Genomic DNA, 15,985 nt, shown 5'->3' with positions numbered 1-15,985 from the left:
GGGCAGTAGTGGCACAGCGCGCTGGGGAGAAAGGAAAAGCGTCACGGCGTGGTTTGTACTGGAAGGGACGTTGGAGCCCCTTCAGCTCCACCCTCTGCGCTGGTAGGGACTCCTCCCATCAGACTAGCGTACGCAAGGCTGTGTTCAGCCTGTCCTTGGGCCCCGCCGTGAAGGGCGCAGCCGCAGCTTCCTAGGGCCAGCGCCTCATCACCCTCAGCGTGAAGAATTTTCCTAATGTCGAATCTAAATTAGATACGTCTTAAAGCTTTTCTGAGGAGCAGCTGAGGGAACTGGGGCTGTTTAGCCTGGAGAAGAGGAGGCTGAGGGAAGACCGTATAGCCCTCCGCAGCTCACTGCAGGGAGGTTGTAGCGAGGTGGGTGGTGGTCCCTTCTCCCAAGTGACAGTGATAGGACGAGAGGGTATGGCCTCAAGTTGCACGAGGGACAGTTCAGATTGGGCATCAGGAAAAATTTCTTCACTGAAAGGGTTCTCAGGCACTGGCATAGGCTGCCCAGGGAGGACAGGTATGGTTGGGCTTGATGATCTCAAAAATCTTTTCCAACCCAGCGATTCTATCCTTTATGACTAATCTTTCCCCTTCCAATGCCATGAATACAACAGTTCAGCAGCTGCCATCCTGTGGGCTGTGGCCGTGTCGCTGCCTGGCTGAAAACGTTGACTGCCCATTGGCCTGCATAAAAATTGTCCAAACCCAAGCAGCTTGCAACACTTCCCAAAGCACAGCCGAGGCAGCCAGCCCAACCACACAGAGAAGAGTTGATATTTGGCTCCTTTGTACCCCATTCCCGAGTGCCCCATCCCTGCTGCACCAGGCCCAATGGAAAGGCTTGTCTGCTGGCATGCTCACAGCTGTGGTGGCTGGGCGAGCCATCAAGGGCTGCCTCAGCCAGACCCTCTGCCTGCCCGAGGAACTCCCTGTACCAGGTGTTGGAGCCTTTAATGGAGGCGAACATTCACAGCTTTTCTGTATTTCCCAGGCAGCCACATGAAGAGCATGAAGCAAGACATCCTCCTTCGGCAGCACCGGGAAGGCATGAGCTACATCCAGCTCAGCTCAGTTTCTGCCTGTTCACTGTGGTTGTTTCAGATCCCTTGTGAGTCCCAATCAGCAGTCGGGTGGAAAGGGCTGGAGCTTTTTTCCTATTCTATGAAAATCAACGAATATAATTTGGCCAAGGCATTCTGCCATCACCAATATCTATTTTTATATCGGGCCCTACATTTGGTCTTTCCCAGCTTACTTGCTTTGCTACAATGCATTCCCTTCCTTGTTCTTAAAACCATACCATTTCACTGCATGAAGATTGCTTTTGGTTTTATTTTTGATTGTTTAGGGCTGGATCCAATTCCCAGGGGAGCCAGGATAGGCTTTTTTAACACCTGAAGGGGACTGCCCACTGCCTTGCACCTTGTCTCAGCGCTTATGTCTGTAGGGAGTAGGTGGTGCAGGGCTGCGCCTTGCCTTGCCTTGCCTCCTACACCTGATCAGCACTGGCTAGGCTCGCGTGTAACTGTGGATTATTCCTTGCAAGTATTGAGGAAGTGAAGAATAAGGGAAAAAATAGTTGGAATTTGATAGCATGTACAACATCTGACAAAGTTCAGTCTCCAAAGGAAGCAGCCATCGATTTATATCTTTATTTGTCTTTATGTAATTTGGGTGTTGTCTTATGTTTCAGGCGCTTTCTCTAGCAAATGTGGTGAAGAAAGAAATGCTGGATTTTGTGCTTACCTGCTTCCAAAATAACATTTGGAAATATGTTATCTCCCAGTTGCATGTCTAAACAGCAAGGGACAATCCTAGCCAAGTTATTAAAAGAATCCCTTTCAGATTTACAGTTTGCAATATTTTTTTTGGTTACGTTAACCTTCTTGACAATATTTTTTCTGGAAAAAAGAGGAACTCCACATTTAGTGTATGCTTGCATTTTCATTCCTAGAGCTCTTTGCACTTCACTGCTAATTAACTTTCAATAACTGTTGGAAGGTTACAGTCAGTCAGCATGAATCAGAGGGAGAATGTAGCTTTAGGGGACTGCACTCTGTCAAAAACGATTAGAAACCTTTGCTTGATTTCTAAGAAGAACACACTTGCTCAAGCAGGCTACAGCAGCTATTAAGCAGTGTTCTGCCATAGTAAAAAATCTTTAATAAAAAAAAAAAAGCAGTGCTTTTGCCATAGCCCTCCTTCCAGGGTGGCTCTAAGTAATTATGCAGCATTTTTCATGCTTGCCATTTGTTTGGATTCCTTTAGGAATTAGAGGTGTTGCTTAGGCCAATGCCTGAGCAGTACTTTTAACTGTTCACGAATGTAATTTGAAATGGGAGAGAAGCAGGGGGTTGCTTAAAGGTGCAGCTCAGCTTGTGGAAGCTCTGCCCTTCCTAGGATGGAGAAGAGTTGAGACCAGCTCTTGGCTGGGAGAGCTCAGGGGATTATGTGGCTGTGGCAGGCAACAATGCTGGTGGTGCTGGGAATGGGTTGCATTTCCAGGATGCAGTGTGCAGGGCTCTCAAACTCCATGCTTTTGACAAATTACCACTTTAGTAATTAGGAAGGCGGGAGGTGAGCTGTGCAGGGCTGGTGTGTCCCCAGTGTGTGCTTTCCTCTCAGGCTTTTGGAGCTCTGAGTTATGCCACCCAGTAGACTCGGGCCCCTGAAATGCTCCTTAATATCATCCACAATGCCCTTGTCTAGCTACTTAAAAGCTAACTGCAATGTTAGATGTAATTCCAACTCCTCTTTGTGCTGCTGAATCCTTTTTCTTCCACAAAGACCCCAGCTGCTCATTGCTGCTAGTATATTTGGGCTGTGCAGTCACAGAAATGGGGAACACTTGTGTCAGGCACTGATGGAGAGGTCCTTGGGGCTCCTCAAAGCAAAGCCTTGCCTACCTTGGAACCTAGTGCTGCTGGGGATGGCCCCTCTGCCCTCAGTGTCTGCAAGCCCATGGTGGGTGCAGTTCCTGCCCCACATGGTGATGCTCATCACCCAGTTCCAGCCTACTATTTACTTTCTATCTAGAGTTGATAGAGGCTTTTAATTTCCAAGTGTGCTGTTAAAAATCTCAACACATGCTCCAGATTACTAAGGATGCTTCCTCTGCTTTATTTACATTTTCTTTTTCCCCTTTGCTCTTCCTTTCCCCTCCTTGCGTCAGCAATGGGTGTAATTTGTTTGCAGAATTACAGGGTGTTTTATCTTTCTTTGGCCAGCCCCAAGTGGCTGGGGGTTTGTTGAAACCCTGGCATTCTTGCTTTCTTCAAGCTGGCGTGTCGGCATTGGATTGTGTCATTCGTAGGAGGTGAGCGTCAGAGGAAGTGGGATCAACTGCTGGAGGAGGTTTGTAAGCCAGGTACTTCATGTTTGGATTCCTGGAAGAGCAAGAAAAAAAATAGCAAAACCGGCAGCCTTTGTGTCTTTAGTTTTCCCATGTAATCAGAATAACACACAATAATACAATACCTGTATTTACTTAAAGACTTCTTTTTTTTTTTTTTTTTGGCCGTGGTTTATTCAGGATAGAGAGCTGCTGTATTTCCCTTTAACTAGTTTCACATGTTTTGGTGGATACTGTAGAATGTTTATCCCAGTAATACAAATAATTCCTGTGCCATAAGTGTCCTCACAAACAATGCAATTTATTATCAGGTACATTGTGTTGTCTTTTTATTTGATGTAAAATTGTCTCTTAGAGTTAAAATTAAACAGAAGAGCCATTTGAGACTATTTTGTTCATCTCCAGCTGTTTTTTTTCAGGAGTGCATTAATCTGAAGTATTTCACAGGCAAAATACACAGTTATTGAGGAGGAGAAAAATTATCTGCAAAAGAAAAGCGTAGCTACTTATTTTTACAGTAGTTTTATGGTAATCACTATTTTATTTGACATGTACAGATACTGCTCTACTAGGATTACTTCTTTCTCTTAAACTGCTCTAGGTACTAGATATATTTTGCAATCCTTTTTCAGGCTAGGCCTAAAATGGAGCAAGGAAATGATTTTTTTAAAGGTTACCTGCATCCTACCTTATTGATTAGGCAAAAGGACCCCATTTTTTCATTATGCTGTCTTTTTTCCTTAAGCTTTTGCCTTTATAATCAACGTGCAAGACATTACTGTGGCTATCCACGCTTTTGAAAATCAATGTGCCATGACCCATGTTTTCCCGTTATATCGCTGGTGGGGGTCAGGCGTGCCTGAGATGGGCAAAATCTGTGTTCTTACATAAACCCCTCTGAGTAACACAGCTTTTTCCTTGTTGTGTGGCTTCCAATTTATGCAGCTTTCTTGACCTTTAACCCTAGGCTTGCTTTCCTATTGACAGCAAAAGTACCTGTAGGTTAGGAGGAAGGAAAGCTCAGTCAGCCAACAATGAAGCGTTCACAGGAGGACGTGCCTGCAGTTGCTGGAAACACACTTCCTCCCTCTGACTTCAGCCAAATATGTTGGTGTAAATTCATTGAGCTTGTTGATGATATTCCTGTTTTGCACAACAGTAAGCAGTAAGTTAAATAGCAGTGGGCCTTAAATATTTCTCTGGTTTGGTTTTGGCATGCCAATTGCAGCTATGTATATAGCGAGGAAGCAATGATACAAATTTGAGTGGATTCCTCCTTTGCTTTGAATCTACAATAGAGAGGCAGTATTTTTTTTTTTACGATGAGCCCTTATTTGTTATGTTAAATTGACTCTGGTTAATATGTTATAGGCTTCTTTTTTTAAGAACCTCTTAAGTCCCACTTTTAAACATAAGGGATCTTGTTACTTATCTAAAGGAGCATTGTTGCAGCCTAAGAGTAACAGTGAGATTGCCTTGCAGTGCTTTGCAGGAACCTTACGTGGATTTATCCATGGCAAAAGGTCACAAAATTGTGAGGACACTCCATGGCAGAGCAAACAATTTGAAGGAGCTGGTACTCTTTAGTGATATCTAGTACTGCAGGGGGAAGGCGGGGGGAGGGGAAAGGCGGATTTACTGCTGGTTATTTGCTTACTAATAAGATCCAAGAACAGAATGTGTTTTCCTATGAGCGGCTTTTGCTGGACGTAGGACAGGCAGACAGTGGCAGTGCTGTGAGGGAGCCCTTGTTTATGCCTGTGTTCGAGGGGAAGGACATTCTCTCTGAAAAGACACATGAAGGATAAACTAGGCTGGTGTATGGAGATGCTGAAAAATAGCATGTGGTTATACGTGCTGGCTCAGAAATCAGCACTTTTGGATCTTACACCACTAGTTTATATGTGGCTCCACTTAGTAGTTACCAAAGTCTATTGCTTTCTTTTGATTACAGATGGTCTGTGGTAAATAGATTGGTGATCCTAGCTGGTCTTTAGTTGGCAAATAACCACATCACAAAAGCCAAGCCCTACTGCTAATGTTGGCATCTCGAGTGACAGTCTCGGACGCGTATCCAGGACTTCACTGGCAGTTGAACAGCCCTCACTGCTTACGGACAGGCAGGCCGTTACTCTGCAAGACCAGTTGTCTTCCTGCACTTGTTCTGTGGAGAAAAAGAGTGCTTACCCACTGTCGTGAACTTCAAAACATTGTTCCAAATAACTGCATTTGATTTAAAAACAAATGTTGAGATCCTGGGAAGGAAAGGGAACTAATGCATAAAGTCAACCCTCGTGTCTGCTATGAGAAGCCACAGGAGATGGTATGGTTTTGTAGATGCCATGGGAACAATGTCTTGTTAATGGCTAAGTATATGTCTGTCTGTCTTGCGCCTTCAGGTTTGCCTTAGCATTCTCTGTTGATGTGTGTTACTACATTTATACAGTAGCCTCCAGTAATTGTTCTGGGATTTGACAAAGCATTATTGGAAAAATTAATTGGTAGCAGCATTAAACAAATGTGAAAAGAATTTCCAGTGATTCTTGAAATAAAATTTTAGCCCTGATGTGTCTAAGTACCTTCATGTTTAATCTCTGTGTTGTCAGAGGAGCCTGTTGAGCTCTTCTAGATCAAGAGATGCTGTTTAGTATCTTCCAATTACTTTGTAATCACACTTTTGCATGAACACCATTGCAGTTGCTGGTGCGCCATTGCACCAGCTGGGGAAAAGTGAGGACTTTTGATCAGCCAAGTGCATGTTTGGCAGGCACCTCTTCCAAAGTGGGGCTGTCCAGCAGCCAGGGATAGAGTTAAACTGGCTCAAGCCCTAGTCCTTCATGTTGGTGCTCTGAGCTTGAGTAATTCATTAATAGCCAGATGTTTTGTGGAAATCTTCTTGCAGAGGCTTCACTTGAAAAAATGCCCCCCGAAATTTTAAAAAGAGGTGGTAGCCTGCCTTAACAGACTTGAGGAGGACAGGCTATGCATTGCCCCGCAGGGTACACATTGCCTGAGGAAAGCCCCAGTTCCACTGCAGGGCCAGCCCTGCTTGTGTTCAAAATGGTTGTTGCTGGCTTCAGTGAAGCACACAATAGGAAGACAGGGCAGCTGAAGCCACCTTAATGGTGTGAAGGCCTGGAAAGGCCAGTGCCTTTTACAACTCTCAGGTCCAACACAGAGGTAAGCCTGTGGCTCTCTGCTGCCCTTCGACCTGTTAAGTTTCCAGGTGTCTTGCTGCTTCATGTTTTCTTCGATGTGCATGCTCTGGTTGGCCCACCTCAGGCCAGCTGTTGTTAGCACACCTGTAACCAAGCACTTCCAAACTCATGAAAACTTTTCTCCTTGCTCTTTAAGAGCCTGTCAGGTCTGGGTTGTTGACTTTCACAACCTGCACTGCTATACTCCTTCACCCCACACCCACGTGAGATCCACTTGTGTGCAATTTCCATTACCGGCAAAGTATGCCAGCTTGGCATATGTGCTCTCCCTTCGCACCACTTCTGGCATTTTTAAATTAAATTCCTGGTTTTCCTGCTTGCAATGCAGTCCTGCTTTGTAGTAGAGTTTAATTGCATCACCGTACAGGCTGCTTAATGACTTTTATCAACTCAGACTTCTTTGACTGCTGCATTTTTCATATCTAAATATAAACATGGGAGAGACTATGAAATAAATGCTATTGTATGATTAGGTAAAGATATGTGAGTGACTTTGCTTCATTAATGGATTTACATTGTACCTTACCCATAGGCAGCTTTCCAGAGTCTTTCCATAAACCAAGGTAATTTGTGTAAATGGCTCTCTTTTGTGCAATACTGGTAAGCAAGAGATGGTGAATGTGTGAATGCCTAGGTAGGGGGAGCCAGGATGTACAGTCGTTTTGTCCTAACCACAGCCACTCTTGCAGGCACTTGAGGAATGCAGGATGTGCCCCAAACAGGCCTTCACAAATATTCCCTGCTGCAGTCATTTTGAGCTTTCCCAGCATTCATATTGGCTCTCACTGACAGCAACAGCATTTTTGTGACAGCAACTGCAGCAGAGTACAGATGCTTTTTTCCCCATTTCATGCCAGCGAGACGGTGAAGGTAAAGACTTGTTATACTGACTCAGATGAAAGGCTGAACAAGCCCAGGCTCCTATCTCTGGCAGTGGCCAGAGAAGCTTCAACAGAGTTGAAGAACAAAAAACGCACTTTTCCCCACTCTGTCCCCTACACAAAATGAGCGTCTCCAGCTCTGCGGATATCATTCTGACATGATAAGAAAGAATAGCTTAAAGAACTGTGGTTGCAAGGTGAGGAGAGATGTTCTCTTTGAAGTACTAGCAGGGTTTATTTTTCTGATCCAGTGCAAAATGCAGCAAAAAGTACTTGCCAAATGCCCTTGTGATGGGACTTGTCCTAGGGCTTTACAGCATTGCACTTCCCTGACTGTGTCCTGCTGCTCTGCTTCTTTTGGAGTCAGTAGGGTTCCACTGCTGCCAAGCCTGTGGGGAAAATCCTGCTGCTCCTGACTGCAGGGCACGTCTCTGGATTGTGAAAGAGCACTAGAGCGAGCCCTGTCCACACTGTTAGCAGGGTTGGCGCCATTCGTGAGAGCTGTAATTTCTTCTTGGCTACTTGAAACTGGGGAAGGATACGTATCTGCACAGGGAGATAGACTGTTTCTCAGTACTGTGCCATTTTTCACAGCAACCCATGGGTTGAGACCACCTTCTGAAAGTTAGGGTAGATGCCAGGCTGGTCCCTGTGATTCCTACTATCTATTCATGACCAACCTTGTATCACACTCCCATTTCTACAGCATGCAGAGCCACATTCAGTCTGGTTGTAAATCTGTAAAGGTTGTGACATCGGTACCAGGCTCCTCTGAGGCACTGCTGCCTGGACAGCCCCACCTCAGGATTAGGCCTGCTGGGCTTTGTGTATGTTTACTGCATAAAATGCACAAGAAATGGAAGCACAAGAGCGACTCCAGGTTGAAAGCCAAAACTGTTTCTGTGAGATGCCAGCTTCTTTAACTGCACAGTGTTCTTCTGGCCTTTCCAGTTATATAACACAGGTATTAAGGCAAAGGGATGTTTTGTAAGTCTGTCTATCCATTTAGATGTCAAAGGGTTTACTGGAGAGTGAATTTCTGACTTGGACATTTCTTTCATTCCTGAAAAAAACCTTTTTAAGCATTTAATCGCAAAAGCAGCATAGTCTGGAAACATCAACTTTTCTTCTGTGTCATTAAACCTCAAGTCTGAACTCCTGGAGCTGTATTTCTGGAGGAAAGCATCCATAGGCAGGTGTTATTTGCCTGTTGACTTGGACCTTTGGCAGTTCCTAGCTCTAAGTAAGCTTCTCCGGAGTGGAGACGCACTGCAGAACTGGTAAACTGACAAACACCATTCCCTGCGTCAAAGAAGTTATAAGTACCAAACACACCAGGGGATCCTGCCAGATCCTTAAGCCAGACTGCAGTCTGAGGTCAGAAACACCTTAGACACACCTGGAAATACTCAGAAAGCACTTGAGCCTCATCACCTTGAGCTCAAGGTGTCCAGCAGCTCTGCAAACATTTGAACAATGTCTAAGCCAGACAGGTCTGGCATGCCCGAAGAAACTCAGCAGGCTAAAATCACACAGCTAACATGTCGCTTTCTTAATTTACTTGTATATATGCCTCTATAGTCCTTGTGTAGGATGGGAAGATCCTGGCTTTTCCAGGTTCCATGTGGATGCAGAAAGAACAGGAATACAAATCCATGGTTGTGTTCAAAGAGGCAGGGAAAAAGGTAGTGCTTGCTGGTATCAGCTGAGGAGAAAACTCAGAAACATCCTACCCTACAAGTGCTGCTGCCGGTGGTATGGCTCTGCTCCTGCCTTGCCCATCCCCCTTGCCTGCCACCAGCAACAGCACCCTCCAGTCCCAAATGCCTATGTTCTTTCAAATGATCTTGTGTGGCTGTGGGATGCCTTTAGAAGAATGTTAATTTTGGAGGAACACAGGATACAGCTGCTTTCGAGAAACAGACACTTTTAAAGCAAGTGACTAAAACTTGCAATGCTCAAAATCATCAGCCAGTGTTATGTAGGCTTGTATTTGTAAATGTTTCCCTTGCTGGTTTTACTTCCTAGCTCTGCATTCAAGACGGGTGTTACATTGGTTTCTTTTGCTGTGAGTCATAGCACCACAGCCTTGAGAGAGACAATTACTGCATCCACTGGAAATGGAGGCTTGAAACCTTGGAAGAAGAATAGCAGAGATCAGAGTGTGGTGAAGGGGTTACTTATCGTTCACATAGAAACTAGCACTTGGGGTAAAGTGGCAATGGGAAAACTGCACAGGAGCAATGGCAGGAGTGTTCCTCAGCCTCTTCAGCTTGTGGGCTCACTGCACTCCCTTTACTTGAAGGATACTAAAGCTTCAAAGTCTTACCTGAGTGGATAACATGTTGTTAGGATGTTCAGAAACAGAGCTGAGTGCTGAGGTGCTCCCCACTACTCGGGGTTTCCACTGTTTTCTGCAGCTGAGGCCAGCTTTCATTGTGCAGCTGTACCAGCCACTGCCACTTTTGTTCTGAGTGCTCACAAATAGAATTTCCTCTCTTATGACGACCACTGATGAGATTTAAATTGTTTTGGTGATTTTGATGCAGAGCAATGGTGGTGTAGATACTGTGCTGGTTTCGTTTTAAGTAGTATTCATTTTCAGGATCACTAACAGGTAGCCAGTGCAAACCTCACTGTGCACAATGCTCCTCAGAAGCAGATATTCTTTGGACAGTTTCTTGCTTCCTGATCCTGCAATACAGCATACTGTCTCCAGTGCAAAGGCAACATTTTTCTTTTGTTCTCTACTGGCATCTGCAGGAAAGAAAAATCTTCAGTTCTGGAATCTCCAACATAAGAAGGGTATGGAACTGTTGGAATGGGTCCAGAGGAGGCCACAAAGATGATCAGTGGTCTGGAGCACCTCTGCTGTGAGGACAAACTGAGGGAGTTGGGCTTGTTCAGCCTGGAGAAGAGAAGGCTCCAGGGAGACCTTGCAGCAGAGTACTTTCTTCTGGTACTTTCTGTTATTGCAGGTGTCAGCATCATACCTGAAATGAAATGATGCTTGTAACAAAGGTAGGCAAACCTCCCTCTGATGTCCACAGTCCTATTACCAGCACTGCTGGAAGAGGCATTAGAGCATCTTGAAGGAGCTAGCTGGCGGGGAGGGAAGGTGATACCAGAACTAGGCGGAGTGAGAGTGAGTTGATGCAGCTCCACCACGGAAGGGATACTAGTGAGCTGGGCCTAAGGAGTCTTGGTTTGCTGCCAGTCCTGTCAAGTGAGGCTTGAATACAAACTCGTGAACCTCAGGCAGCTAGGAACTGTGATTTCTTACTTAAGGCTGGTATGTTCCCTGCCACAGACACTGCATTAACTCCTTTAGTGACAGTTTGTAGCACAAATCCTGGCTGTTTAATTGGATTTTTCATGGCTATTGGGAGCATAAATGTGTTTACAGATTTGTTGTGAAAGCTTTTTTGTGTGTTTTTCTCATAGCAAGTCAACTTCCATGTGGTGCAATTATGTTCAAGATGTTCCCTGTAGCACTGGAATAATGTCAGATAATACTGTGTGTACATGTTGTTTTTCAAAAGGATTTTATCTGAGGCACGATACACCATGTTGGAAGGAGAAAGGGAGCTTAGTCTTTTATTAAGAAAGGCATGCAAAGCTTAAAACAGAAGAAACTGTCAAATCATGTTGTCTTATTATAGAGAAATGCTTGTCTCTGTTTACCGAAGTACAAAACTTTTTCCTCATTAACTTACTTCCTGCTCCATCCAGCACTAAGTCCATCCATCTGCATCTTGCTACTTTTGTGCTGCAGCCTTTTCAACACTGAAAGGTTGAAGCAAACACAACAACACATTTCAGAGACTAAAGTCTAGGGGGAAACAAAAAATGAGATTACTTTCATTTGGTTCGGAAAGTTTGGCCTAGAAACTTGCAGTCGTATGGAAACCCTGCATGAAGCTTGCTCACGTTCCCTCCTGTGGAGCTGCTGCCAAAGGGATTCTATGGTACGGGAACTGCTGTTGGGTGTTAGGGGCTCCGGCAAACAGGGCTTCACTAGGGATGAAGCTGGCCCCTGCTGCTGTCAGACTTGTGTGGGGTTATATTAGCTGGGATAACAATACAATTTAGCAGTGCGATTTCCTGTCTGATGGCAGTTCAGATATTAAATGTCACATCTAGCTAATACTTTCATTCTTAACTATGAGAAGTTTTCCTAGTACTTCTAAAAGAGGCAGTTGTGATAATGTTTCGTTCCCTGTTGAATGATAGTCAGAAACCAAAATTTGTTCTGTAACCCATTATTGTTAATTATAACTAATTGTTGTTACAAATAAGCCCTGTAAAGGAGTTACTCAGAACAGCAGCAATTCTCCCTACCATGGGGAAGGTCAGGATTTTCAGATGCCACCATCTGGAACCTGTAGCGTATTACTGTGTGTGTTGGTTGCAGGTTTCTTTTCGAAGTCTCAGTGAAGGGCAATCTCTATGGACATGCCTCTTCTCTTTCCTGCCATCTCTTTAGTCTGTCCCCTCCTTACAATACCTCCCTCTCCAAAGGAGAGCTGCCAAGCCCTTGGCTGAGGTTGTCAATGCAGTGAACAATGCTGGCGTTTGAAAACTGGAAAGCTCAAAACTCATGTTCCCATGACCAGAGAGATGGACGGAAAGATCAAAGAAGACGATGCACAACTTGAGAGGGTATAGTGGTCTCTGGCATCTTAGGAAGGGAACAGACGACTGGCTTGGTGTCTGTAATGTAGAGAGCATCATTGTTGCAACAGATAGAATATCTGTGCTGCAAAAATGCATAGAGAAAGGCATGAGGAGCTTGCAGCTGTGCTCATCAAGGAAACCCTGGCAATTACCTGCCTTTCTGTCATAAATGCTAATGAGGTGAGGAGTGGGAGAAAGGACGCAAGTAGATTATGAAGCACATGCAAGAGAACTGTGTAATCAGGCCCAGTCAACATGGGTTCACGAAAGGCAGGTCTTGCCAAACTAACCTGATTGCCTTCTATGACAAAGTGACTTGACTACTGGATGATGGAAAGGCTGTGGATGTAGTCTTCTTGGACTTCGGTAAAGCCTTTGACACAGTTTCTCATAACATTCTGCTTCAGAAACTGTCTGCGTCTGGACTGGACAGGTGCACACTCTCCTGGGTTGAAAACTGGTTGGATGGCCGGGCCCAGAGAGTGGTGGTAAATGGAGTTAACTCCAGCTGGAGGCCAGTTACAAGTGGGGTTCCTCAGGGCTCAGTACTGGGTCCAGCCGTGTTCAATGTCTTTATCAATGACCTGGATGAAGGCATTGAGTGCACCCTTAGCAAGTTTGTGGATGACACTAAGCTGGGTCGAAGTGTGGATCTGCTGGAGGGTAGGGAGGCTCAGCAAAGGGATCTTAACAGGCTGGACCGCTGAGACCAATGGCATGAGGTTTAACAAAGCCAAATGCTGGGTCCGGTACTTTGGGTACAACAACCCTATGCAGTGCTACAGACTAGGGGAAGTCTGGCTAGAAAGCTGCCTGGAGGAGAAGGACCTGGGGGTGTTGGTTGACAGCCAACTGAACATAAGCCAGCAGTGTGCTCAGGTGGCCAAGAAGGCCAATGGCATCTTGGCTTGTATCAGAAACGGTGTGACCAGCAGGTCCAGGGAGGAGGTGATTCTCCCTCTATACTCGGCACTGGTGAGACCGAACCTTGAGTACTGTGTTCAGTTCTGGGCCCCTCACCACAAGAAGGATGTTGAGGCTCTGGAGCGTGTCCAGAGAAGAGCAACGAAGCTGGTGAGGGGGGTGGAGAACAAGTCTTACGAGGAGCGGCTGAGAGAGCTGGGGTTGTTTAGCCTGGAGAAGAGGAGGCTGAGGGGAGACCTTATTGCTCTATACAACTACCTGAAAGGAGGTTGTGGAGAGAAGGGAGCTGGCCTCTTCTCCCAAGTGACAGGGGACAAGACAAGAGGGAATGGCCTCAACCTCTCCCAGGGGAGGTTCAGGCTGGACATCAGAAAGGGTCATCAGGCAGATGATACAGGCTGCCCAGGGAGGTGGTTGAGTCACCTTCCCTGGAGGTGTTTTAAGGAGGAGCGGATGAGATGCTGAGGGGCATGGTTTAGAGATTGCTAGGAATGGTTGGACTCAATGATCCAGTGGGTCCTTTCCAACTTAGTGATTCTGTGATTCTACGAAGCTAAGTAGAAGGGAAAATCCATATGGCAATTGCTTACGGAAAATAAATATGAGGGATCTCTGGCATTCAGGTTTCTGGTGGCCCTATGCAGATTCATGCCAGCCAACCAGAGTAACTGTGTATGCAAGATTCAGATCATCAGATCTACTTTGCTGATTGAAAATTTGACCTTTTTTTTTATTTTTTTTTTATTTTTTAAAAAAGAAGCCTGAAGTTCTGTGCAGGTATGTAAGAATGTACCTGAGAATGTGGAAACACACCTTGGTGGGCTTTAGCAGGGAGATATTTGCCAAATTCTCCAGTACAGTTTGTGCATTTAGAAGAAAATCACCATTAAAAAGCAAGAATTATACTTTACAGAGGCTCAGTGTCCAGGCCATTTTACAGAATTTAGGTTTTGACTCTGCTTCAATCTGGTTAAAGAAGCCTGAAAGATGAGCCATTTTTAAGTATTTCACAAGACTCATGAGTCATGCAAAATCCTATCACATTTTTCCCTCTGGTTGAAATCACAGAAGCTGTGAATGGTAAAAAAGCTATTAAATCACAAAGAATGCTATGTGATGGGTTGGTAATAAATATGTAAACACCCCCTCCCCCCGCAGTTTTCCTTCTGGCTGATAATTCTCTGGGCATGAATTCAACAGGTAAGAGTGAAGTATTGCAGCTCACTCTCAAAAAGGAGTGGCATGCAGCTGTATTCCTTGGAGAGTCACTATTCTTTCTCTTGGTTTCCATACTGCTCCAGGCAAATGGAGATTTTAATACCACTCCTTTATCTAGCACAGTTAATTTCCCCACCCTGTACCAGCCCAGTTTCTCTGGCAGCTATGCTGGAGGATGGTAGACCCACACTTTCATCTGCTTCCAAGTCTTCTGCTAACAAAATTGTGCATTTGTGATCCCACAGAACCTGGTCCATGCCTGGATCAATCTGGACAGGGGAAGAGAAGGTGCCACTGTGTCCGTGTAACTTGGCTCTACCAGTGCTGCTGCTTCTGTGGTATTAGGATACTTGTATCCTCTAGATATTTTTACTACTAGAATAAATCCTGCCTGGAACTACTGCTGGGATCTGTGAGCAAGTGCTCAGCTGGCCTGTCAACTTTCTTCCCCATATTTATTTCTTATGCCACTGTAATAGTTCAAACTCTTCTCCTTTTAGTTTCTTTTCCCTGAAACGCTGTGGTCAGACTTCCCAGACATTGTGTTCCTTGTTGCCCAGGAATTTCTAAAGACTGAGAAGGAATTGAAGGAATACATGAGGTAGGGGGGCATCTGTGACTGTAAACCATAGAAGCATTTAATCAGAGGGAAAGTCTTACTTTCAGTCACCAGTTTTGGAGATCATATTGGAGGTCAGAAATTACTTTTGGCACGAATAAAAGTAAATTCAACTAATAGGAAAAAAATGTGCCATTTTTGCCAGTGAAAAGAAATGAGAGAAAACAATTATTTTTCACTGCTTATCTGGTTGAAATCCATATGATTAAACTGGTTTTTAGCTGAGGGAAGATAGCATAGTTCATTCACTTTGCTTGTGGCACGGAAAGGAACGGTTCTGCTTCTCAACAAGCTTGAAGCATTCTCCCTAATAAACAAATTTCTAATGACTTTTCCTTCCTACTTTCTTCAGGTTCCCATTTTCACATATTTTTTTCTCTCCTGCAATCACTTCATCCTTTCTCTAACCAGTCCCTGCTGGAGAATAAAAGAATGGGAAAAAAGAAAGGAAAGCCAAATTGCCATTCAGACATGAAGTTGGAATTGAGCACAATGTTTTCAGTGACATTCTCCAGAGCTAGATCATTCCTGCCAGTGACACGACAGACAGCAGGGAACCCCAGACTCTGGCTCTCAGTTAAGATGATGGGGAGAAAGCAGCACTCACCAAACTGACAGGGTACTCTTCTAGCATCTTGTAGCCTTTGAGCTAAAGCCTAATTCAATCCTGTGCAATGTAAGGGGACACGGTTAGCAACAGCCTTTGGGCATTCCACTTCTTCCTTACTTCCCTCCACTATGTATAATCTGTCATCTGATTTTCCCTTTAGCAGCGTGTGAAAGGTCAATGACACCCCTCCCATGTAAAATTAAACATGTCCTGCTTTTGGATGGTTGCAAAATTCCACACATTGTAATGAACTGATATTAATTTATTGTACAATAGCCTTTGTGTCTGTTAAGTTAATGAGCTAGGTCTTGCAAAAGCTAAAAATAAGTCTCAATGTAGAAAAGGCGTATGGAATCAGCAAAATTGCTCATTTCCCACAAAAAAAAATATTACATCTGTTGTCAAAAACATTTGATCATGTAACATCTCTAGCTCTCTTTCTTGCGGAGTAACACCTGACCTACTTAATCCTTCTCCT

The 15,985-nt window shown here is 44.7% G+C and overlaps 1 long non-coding RNA gene across 4 annotated transcripts; it reads left to right on the top strand.

Moving 5' to 3' along the window:
* On the top strand, positions 1–5,914 carry LOC128852604 (uncharacterized). Of its 4 annotated transcripts, none has more exons than XR_008450584.1 (4): positions 1–525; positions 1,000–1,116; positions 3,288–3,375; positions 5,315–5,914. It is a non-coding gene; the product is annotated as an uncharacterized LOC128852604 (long non-coding RNA). The 4 variants fall into 4 exon arrangements; XR_008450585.1 differs by having other exon boundaries at positions 9–374; positions 3,288–3,362; XR_008450583.1 differs by having other exon boundaries at positions 9–374.
* Positions 5,915–15,985: the final 10,071 nt, after the last annotated feature.

Source organism: Cuculus canorus, chromosome 6 (genome assembly GCF_017976375.1).
Source record: "Cuculus canorus isolate bCucCan1 chromosome 6, bCucCan1.pri, whole genome shotgun sequence".
In the NCBI taxonomy this organism is placed as follows: Eukaryota; Metazoa; Chordata; class Aves; order Cuculiformes; family Cuculidae; genus Cuculus; species Cuculus canorus.
Note: the sequence above shows the minus strand (reverse complement) of the source record. Positions and strands in the feature narration are given on the sequence as shown.